The following is a 10,518-nucleotide window of genomic DNA, read 5'->3' on the forward strand; positions in this document are numbered from 1 at the left end:
CCATTTTGCACAGGTATTTTCCAAAAGCCACCATTGTCCAGGTTAAGTCCCCAAACTACCTCATCTGCTGAGGGAGAATCTGCCCTGCTCCTGCCTCCCTCTGGAATTGTCAGATTTGGGCTCAAGAACACCTCAGCTGTTACATCAATTTATACTACATTAAAAAAAAACATGTGCATTTCAGTTCTAACTAGCTATAGTTTTACTACGACTAATTGTGATTTTTATGAGCACATGTAAAGGGAAGAAATGTGTGATGGTTAATCACTAGGCTTGCTTGACAGTGATGCTTCACTAAATGATCCTCCACCTCACTTCATACCTCTCAATATGAGGTGTTTTAAGTTCACTGCTGTGGTGTGGGAAATGAAAATGTGCTAAGAGATTTCTGCAACATTAGTGAAAACAGGTTTGTTTTTTTTTTTGCGTGTGTGTGTGTGTGTGTGCTGTAGCATGAAAATTCTACAACACAAACATGATATTCTTGAGGTTGGTAATTTGTGTGTTTTTAATATATTCTGCTCCACAGTTGCACATACCTTCAATCCCATTCAAGTCTGAGACCTGTTATTCCTTCTGAGCCTTTTCTAGTTTTATTTATTCTATTTTCATATCTATTTCTATCTAACAAAATCAGCAGCTTACCAGTTAGGAAGCAGGTCATCAACAGAGCTGGGGAAAGTAGGGTCCAGGCCAGGCATCACCTGCAGACCTACCTGTCTTGGGACTTTTCTCAGCCCTGAGTAACTCTGTATTTAAATAGGAGGATTGCACAGACAATAGCAGCTGGGAAGAAAATGGACAACAACTTTTTTTTTCATAAATAAAGAAACTTATTAGAAGAAACTGTCTCTAGGGCATTGTTCCTCACAGTAATTAATGGCCAGTCTCAAGATGTGGCAAAGTTGAAAGAACAAAAATAAAATAAAATGAATTAAATGTTTCCCTTGTGTTCAGTGAATAAATTCCCTACTTCTTTAACTGTTTTCACTTGACTGTTTAAATTCATTGCCATGAACACTGATCATTTGGTTTAGTGATTATATGTTCTAAAGTTTGCAAGAGGGCATGGTTTTTAATCATGACATCAGGTTCACTGAGTGCCTGCTGCAACCCACCCTGCAACAGCTGTGAAGACAGAACATGCCGCAGTCTGGCTGGGCCCAAATAACCAAGCTGCCACAAAGCCTTGTAGATTCAAACAGCAACTCTTTATTCCCCAACTCTCACTGTCACTGCACACACCACATGGGGACACACTCCCTCCACTGGGCTCCCTCCAATCTACCCGAACCCCTGGAGAACTCACGGGAACTCCAAAGTAGCAGGTGCCAGAAGCATCAAGAGCCACCCTATTGCTGACAGTAAAGGTCAAATATACAATTCAATCAATCCAGCATCACAGCAATTATATATAGCTTAACTCAAATCATCATCTCAATGGTTCACTGGCATCACCTTACAACCATTCCCTCTGGCAAATGTCAGGCATCATTCTGACTGGGCTGTGGCTCTCAACAAGAACAGAGACAGGAGAAAGTCAAAAAAAAGCCAAACAGCTCTGTTGCCTGTCTGACCTCAATTGCAAGTATTATTCCAAAACTAAAAACAGAGATATTGGACAATTCAAAGAAAAGTTACATGAGACAGAAACACATTTTAATATGAGGCTTGGGATGCTTAATGACAAAGTAGAAGATAAAGACAAAGAAGTTCATCCTAGGCATAAATAATGGACAACCTACGCAGACAGTTAAATTTACTTTTAGATATCCTTTGAAGCCATTAAAATATATTGACTTCTTGATTTGTTTTGTAGAAATTTTGTTATTATTCTGTAGAGATGATACTTGTTTTGCATGTTTATTTTGTATCCTATTTCTTATTGAATTCATTTAATATTTCTAAAAGTTTTTGGTGGAGTCCATCAATTATCCTGGGAATCATCCATAACATAGCAGATGTAGGAGGCACAAACTGATTTCAAAAAAACAATTCTGAATATAGACCTTGATGGCTTGGAATAAAAAAAAATTCTCATTTTAAGTATAAGATATTTCAGTGTAGGCAACATCATAATCAAATTTTTAAAAGTTGAAGGAAATGTGAGAATAAAGTCAACAACAGCATGATTGTGAGAGACCAAACTTGCATGTGATTGATCACTCCCTGGCTGGGTAATTGAGGTGTCCAGCAGCAGCCATGCCAGACCACCCCACCCTTTTGGGTTCAAGGGATGGTGTCTTCCTACAGCCCCATGGGTGGAGTTATGCTCACCTGTTTCTTTGCAATATAAGCCCTTGCCCTGTTTGGGATAGAATGTTCCATGGAAGTGCCTTTGTGTGCCCCCTTATCTTACTATGCCCTTGGGTGTGGCCTACCCAGGTGTCAGTCAACCTGCTGACAGTGGACATCATGAAGCTAGACTCAGCCCTCTGAAACTTGACCCCTTGCCTCATTTGAATAGCTTCTTCTCAATAAAAGTGGTCAGTGCGCTCTCTCTCTCTCTCTCTCTCTCCTTCTGTGGACCCTTAAGGTCAGAGGAGCCATCACAGTGACCCCAGTGAAAAAGGTATTTGTGCTCTTGTGTGGTTATTTCGCACAGCCCAGTTAGCCCAGTTCCCCTAGAGTGACCCATGAGTGATTTAGCCACAAACAAAACCCGGCAATTGATATCCCTGTGTGGATCAAAAGGTTTAAGTGCTTAAGCCCCTGGGACAAAAACCACACATGATAGAATATTATAATCAGAATTGGTAATAAAAATCATTTTCTTTAAAGAAAAATGTAATATTTGATGATATTATTGTGAAATAGAACTCAAATGTTATGTATAAGGTATCCAAGGAGAAATATAAAACAAAAATTGAAGCTAACATTGTAAGTCTGCAAACTTGGGGTTTCAAATAAAAAAGAAAATTATGTCAAGAATAACTTAAATGTATAAACTGCTGCAGATGTTTAATAATTTGAAAAAGACACTTAAAATATTGAGTAAAATAAGACAAAATTCAAAATATTAAAAGAGAAATAATTAATTTGTAAGACAAAAAAATTTAAGGTAAAATATAATTAATAAATTTGAAAATATAAGTGAATAGAAAGAAATTCAATCAAAAGTATTTTTCAAAATTCTAAACCACATTGCTTGCCTCAGGATACATTGGCAGGCCACAGTTTGTGAGCTCACATTAGAGTTCTTTGTAGTAAACCATGCCAAACTGAATGAAATTCTTGCTGAATCTTGGTTTGGATTTCATTGAGATTTGGGACATTTAGTAGATGTCTATCACTCTTTGGCTTTAGATCCTGCCAGAGGTCCTGAGGCACAAGAACAGCTCCCCCAGGTGCTATGGACCTCCTGCCACTGGTACTCTTGAGACAGGGTCTTGCTAAGTTGCTCAGGTCCATGCTTAGTTGCCCAGATTTGCCATGAACTTGTGATCCTCCTGCCTCATCCTCACACTGAAATTACAGGCACGTGCCGACCTGCCCAGCCTTCCCCCAATGTTTAAGTGGAACACCAGGGCAGGAACTCAGCTTGTGGAATTCACAAGTTAGCTTGTAGGACTGGAAAAATTGAACCTCAGCATCTTTCTCATTTAACACTGGTCAAAAAAAGCAACCATGGAGACACAGAAAGTCAGAAAATTTTGAACATAATATAAATGTTTATTATTCTAACATTGAATACAACAAAAATAGAAATAAAATTACAGAAATGCAAAATTACAGAGATGCAAAATTCCTCAATAAAATACTGACAAACCAAACTCAAGAACACACTTAAAATATTGTACACTATGATCAAATGGAATTTGTCCCAGGGAATATCATTTACTATTGTGTTCAACACATCTACACATTTACACAATGAATGTGATATGTCACATTAAAAGAAAAGATAAAAGTTATATAATTATTTCAACAGCATATAAAATTACTTGACAAACTCAACATCTCTTCATGATAAAAATAAAGCTCACAAATTAAGGGTAGAGAGTACGTATTTCAACACAATAAGGGTCATATGTGACAAACCTTCAACTAACATCATACTGAATGGGGAAATCTGAAAGCTTTACTCTAAGACATAGAAGAAGACCAGGATGACCACTCTCATGAATTTTCTTTAGTACACTACTTTAAGATCTATCCAGAGAATTAGATATTAGAAAGAAATAAGAAGCATGCAAATTGAGGAGAAGAAGATCAGTTATTATCATATGATAATGATGATATCATTTTATAGAGAAAAAGATCTAAAAACTCCACCAAAAACTGTTGGAAATAATAAACAAATTCAAGAAGTAATATGATACAAAATAAATACACAAAACAAGTATCATCTCTACAGAGTAATAGCAAAATTTCTACAAAACAAATAAAGAAGTCAATATATTTTAATGGCTTCAAAAGATATCTAGAAATAAATTTAATCAGGAGGTTAAAAAATCTAGATTGAAAAGTATAAAATATTCATAAAGAAATCACAAAAATAAATGAAAGTTATACTATGTTCATGAATTGAAAGAATGAATATTGTTAAAATATTCTTACTACTCAATGCAAACCTCATCAAAACTCAAGATCTTCTTCATAAATAGAAAAAAATTCTAAAACTAGAATGGGATCGCAGAATATCCTCAATACCAAACCTAATCCTGAGAAAAAGGAGCAAAATTAGAGATATTCATTCTGTCTGACTTTCAAATCTACCACAAATCCATAGAAATAAATCCATGAAATTACAACTAAATTATTTTTAACAATGTTGCCAATAACACACATTGGGCAAAGGACCAAAATTAGAAATTCACATTTACAAAAGAATTAAACCAGGCCTCTGTCTTTCATGGTACTCAAAAATCAACTCTAAATGATTTAAGATGTAAATGTGAGAACATGGTCTGCACCATACACAGCACCTTCTTTAGGCAGTTGCTTGAGCTTCATAGGAAGAACCTGGTGAATGTTTAACATGGAGAATTGTTATCAGTGCTGATAGAGAAACACACAGCCACTTTATTTGCCAGCAGCACCCAGGAATTGCTGACCATGCTCTGCCTTCCCCAGAGCCTCTGAGATCCTACTCTTCTTATTTCCTCCTAGTACAGACTGACAATCCAGGGCCTCAGGGTCTCTGCCTAACATCACACAAGTGACTCAAGAGAGGGCCATTTCCCCCCAGGGTGCAGCAGAGCACCTCAGTGCCCTTGGAACACAGTGTCCTCCCTCTGCCATGGACAGCTCAGATCTGGTCATCATTGCTGTGACCCCATAATTGACCCCCATGTGAAGCAAGGACAGTCCTCCTTCCTCTGCAACGTTGCAGACTTGGGACATCTAATGCAGCTTCCTACCACCATCTGAAGCATAAGAAGGAATATATACTCCTATGTCCATGAATAATCTGAAATAAAAACACATTACTTAAGATGTTGCAATAAATAAGTGCTATATGCATGTTTTTAAATGAAAACACATTTCTCCTCTCCAGGAAAACAAATGATAGAGAAACATGGAGAAATGTCATTAGACCTAACAGAACACCTCAACAGCAGGTAAGCAAGCCCTGCACAGCCCACACGACAAGGGAGGGGTCCCAAGATGGCGAGTTAGAGGGAGGCTGCAGTCTGTGTTGCTCTGTGACCTGCAATTCTAGTAGTGGTATACAGTTTCTCTGCTAGTTATTAGAGGACCTCCAAAAGCTGCTTGTGCAGCAATCCTGGCCACTGTTCCCGCGCAGGTCTCCAGGCCTTAGTTCAGTGCAGGACTCCCAGCTGCTCGCCCACACAGGACCTCCAGCTGCTGTGCACAGGTGGGACCACTGGCATCAGCACGCACACAGGATCCCTGGCTGCCCACTCACACAGGATACCCAGCCACTGCCCACACATAGGGCCTCCAGAGGCACTCCTATGTGGACCCCCATCTACCAATATGGGGCTCCCCTGGTAGTCTCCATCTTGGGACACTGCAACCACTGCCATAGTCCCCTTCATGCAGTAGCCTGCACCTGGGGGTAAAGGACGAAGCCTGGAGACACAGGACGAGTTCTGGGGATAGCCATCAGCAACAACACTGCAGGCCACAGAGCTGCATCTCTGAAAATGCCACCCAACTACACCACTCAACCCAACCCAACCCGACACCCCATCTGTGACAGCAGCTGCCTCCATCATGGGACACCTTTGTCACCATATTTACTTGGGGGAAATCCCAGCTTGGGACACAGGCTGGGGACTAGAAGCAAGATCAAGGTACCTATAGTCCCCAACTACCCCTCTTCCCCTGCCACCACTAACCTGGCATAGGGCTTGAGGCTACACGGCTGGTCCATATCCCCCAAAGCCTGGTCCTGCTCTGCCAGCTACAAAACAGCTCTCTGTAACAGGTTTACGTCCCCCAGAGTGCTTCCCACATACCTACAGAGAGAGGTTCCTGATTGGAAAGTAAAAAGGGAGGGGATGAGGGAGATACAGCTTAGAGACTTAGAGACCAGAAACTGTGAGGGGTACATGTGATACAAGGAGATAAGACCAAGTGCCCACATCACAGGAGCAGGCTCCAAAGGAGATCCTTGAGGTTCAGTCTCCACTGGGGACCAGCAGATACTATACCCCAACTTGAGGACCTCTGCCTCCAAGATCAACCCTCCCCCTCTAAAAACCTTCACCCTCCTGAGGGTGGAGACACCAGGAAACAACAGACAAGCCCACCTATCAGATGAGAAGGGAAGCAGGAAAGATCCTGACCTCCAACAAAAACAATCCTTCTATTTTCTTTGGAGATTTTTTTCTTCTTTTCTCTCTCTCTCTCATCTCCCAACCTCACATCCCCAACATTGGTGGAACCAAGTACTTTTCGTGCATTATGCTACTGAGGTCTGGGATGTCTGAATAGTATATTACAGTTGTGTTGCATATTCTTTTATTGCCTATTTTTACATTTAAAAAATTATGTTTGTTTTTTGTGCTATGTATTGTCTTTACAGTTGCTTGTCTCCCCAAAATAACTTTCTCTCTTTTCTACTCCTACAAGCTAACTTTAGATTCCTTTTCCACTCTTCCTAAGAGCCCAAAACTCTGTATCCTCACCTCCTACCTCCTTAACTCTTTATCCTACACCTCAGCTCTGGCTTTCTCATTGTCCACCAGAAATTATAGATCCTTTGGCAAACCTCCTTATTGTGTTGAAGATGAGAGTTGAACTCACCATTTTTGTATATCGTGACAAAACCATAAACATCTTAATATCAACTATTTGGTTTAAGGCTGAATGTTGTTTGTATTGCAATGTGTTAATGTTGTTCTCCCCACTAAAGGGGAGGTATTGGAATCTTGCAGGGACACCATAAGCCTACAGGGTAAAAACTGTAATACCTCGGATCTACAGTGATAGAAGGGAAGACACCCAAACACCAAGAACAAACAAGGGAAGAAAGTGCTCTAAACAAACCAAGATAATAAATTATTAGAATCCTTGACCAGCACAGCAGAAAAAATGCCAGAGACAAAGTTCAGGATATACATAATTAAATGTTTTGTGCATTAAAGGATGATATAGGAGAGCAAAAGTGGCCATCTGCCAGCCCCTCCAGTACCCCCTCATCATGAACCTCAGATTTGTGTCTGCATGATGCTAGCTTCCCCACTCAGTGGTGTGCTGTATGCAGGTGTGCACACTGGGAACACATTCTGGCTGTCCTTCTGACAGTCAAACATGGTCCATCAGTTCTTTTGTGATGTCCCCTCTCTGCTGAGGCTCTCCTGCTCAGACACCACCAGCAACATGGTCCTTTTTCTTGTCTCTATTATAATCATTGGTGGTGGCTACTTTGAAATAAAAATCATGTCATACATTTGCATATTTTCTGCTGTGGTGAAATTTCCCACCAGAGCCCCAGGGAAGGCCTTCTCCACCTGCACCCCTCACATCCTCATGGTGTCCGTCTTCCTCAATTCCATCACAGGTATGTACCTGAGGCTTTCAGCAACCTCTGACAACCTCCAGGACATGGTTCTCTCTGCCTTTTACACCATGGTTCCTCCCTTCCTGAATCCTCTCATCTACAGAATCAGGAACAAGCAGGTAAAGGAAGCTGTGGGGATAGTAATGCAAAGACAGTTGTTCTCAGGGAGACGATAAAGATGCATTTTAGCATTAGCCTAATTTTACTGTTAAGATTTATAATTAGATGAAGTCTTCAAATCTGGCCTTTACAGGTTACACTGCCTACCCTGGTATCACTTAATTAAGACCCATGAATGCTTTAATATAATAATTTTGTGATCTACACTATTATTTCTATTTATCCTTCATAAAATGACATTATGTTGAACTATAGAAAAAGAGAAAGCAGTAACATATTTAAGAATTACTACATATATGAGACTACCTTTTGAGCTATGAAAACAACATCCACATTTTTGCAATAATACATTTTATCCCAGGCAAAAATATAAATAATAAATAAATTTTTATAAATTCAAATAGAAACTCTTGGGAGAGCAGCCAGGAGGTCTATTGAGGACTCAGATACTTGATACACAAACCATTGACCATGCATGCAGTGCATGGTAGACATGATTCTGAGCATGCTCAGGGAGGTGCATGGAGCAGACAGGCTGCCATTGGCTACCAGGTTCAGTATTGCTCCAGCCTCTGCTGCAGAAAACCCTGTTTTAACACTGTGCTTGCTGTAGATTAGAGACTCAATGCACCCCTCTAAGGAAACAGCCCACAAGACAACTGGATTTGCTCCAGCCCTAAGCACAGACCTCCCACCTCCACAGAGGCCACCATGCCTAGAAGGGGCAGGTATCCACCTCACTTGCCCCACTCTGGAGAGTGCTTGAAGAATGTTGAGCTCATGAGGAGTCTGTGGCTGGCTCTGCCCTGAACGATGCTGCTGACCTCTCCGAGGTCCTGAGGGATGGGAGGAAACATAATTCCAATAGTTCAGGGACAGTCCAAGGACAAGATGAACAGGATTCCATGGCAGGAGTGCTCCTCTCACTCCATGGCCTGCAGGGAGGTCAGCACTGTGACCCCTAGACCCCTCTGGGCCTCCAAGAAGCCTATTTTTCTTCTTCATTAGTCTTAACTTTCTTTCCTGATTTCTTGATCATTCCTTCTTATAAATATAAAAACAGAGGTGTGGTGAGCCGCTTCTGCCGTTTATGCAAATTATGGTCGCCATTACAAGATGGCGCTGGCTCCGCTGTGGTCTGTGACAAACAACTCCTTATTTGGGAGAGTTGGCGCATGACTTTTCATCACCCTATGAGAAATCTCCAGGTGGCTGCTTTGCATTGGGGCTTGAGATGCTTTATTAAGGCTGGGAGGGGCATCCGAGAGAGAGATGAAGAACTATCAAGGGCCTGAAATAAACTACTGAAAGAAGATTCCTGAGTGTTGCGTCTTCCTTGTGGGCAAGAAGTCGCGACACAGAGGAGTCCTTTTTATCTGGGATCCCTCACCTGTGGAACACTGCTGATGGATTGAAGAGAAGTTTGTTCATCCACATCATTCTTTCTCCATTAAACTTGTTTCTAGGCATATGACTTAGTATTCTTTCATAATGGTTTTTATATTCTGTACTTTCTTCCTAGATGTAGGAAAGGTTATACTAGAAATGATAGTTAACTTGTGAAAACTACACTGATCACCAGTACACCTGAGATTGGTCTTATTTTAGAAGCTACATTGTTCTGATGACCAATACCAGGTCCTGTTCACTAGTCTCAGGTAAAATGTTCATAAAGGAGTGGAGCCTGCTGGCCTTGGCCAGGGTCTGCTGAAGATCATGAGTGAGACAAGGGGATGATGCTCATGATTCACTCTGTGACCCTCCTTCAGCATGCTTCCCTCTGTGGCTCATCATAATCAGTGTTCCTTCCCTGTGCTGGGCTCTGGGCCTTAGTTTGGTCTGTACCAATATGAGTACAAAAGGTTAAAGATTACTTTGTAACTTTTGAATTTTCAAGAATGTAGGATCACCCTCTAGCTGTACAATGGTGACCAAGTCAAATACTGAATCCTGTTCTTGGACATTTTCCTTCCTTTCATTGTCCATGAGACTCAAAGTCAAATAAGGTGCATAGACGTAATAAATAATGTTGTCTCTACTGCAGATGAAGCCACTTACATTGTACTATTTTCCTAGTCTTGGAGCCCCCTGGGACCATACAGTGACATCCCTCCTCATTGGGTCTTTCAATCTCACAGACCTAGTGGCCTAAAGACCAAGGTGGCCATCATTCCTAATGCCTGTAGATACAGGGTCTTTGTTTGTTCTCTCTTTTTCTGGATCAATACAGATTTATTTTCTTCCTTATTTTTCCTTTAGGACAGGCACAAGGTGGGGGATGAATAGCTAAAGACAATATGGAAAAGGCCATATTGAAATGAGAAGACCACAAGATAATAGCTCTGATCAGAACATAGGCCAACATTCTCTACAAAACCTAACAAAGCCAATCCAGCAGCATATCAGATGGATTATAGAACACC

Source organism: Marmota marmota, unplaced genomic scaffold (assembly GCF_001458135.2).
Source record: "Marmota marmota marmota unplaced genomic scaffold, marMar, whole genome shotgun sequence".
In the NCBI taxonomy this organism is placed as follows: domain Eukaryota; kingdom Metazoa; phylum Chordata; class Mammalia; order Rodentia; family Sciuridae; genus Marmota; species Marmota marmota.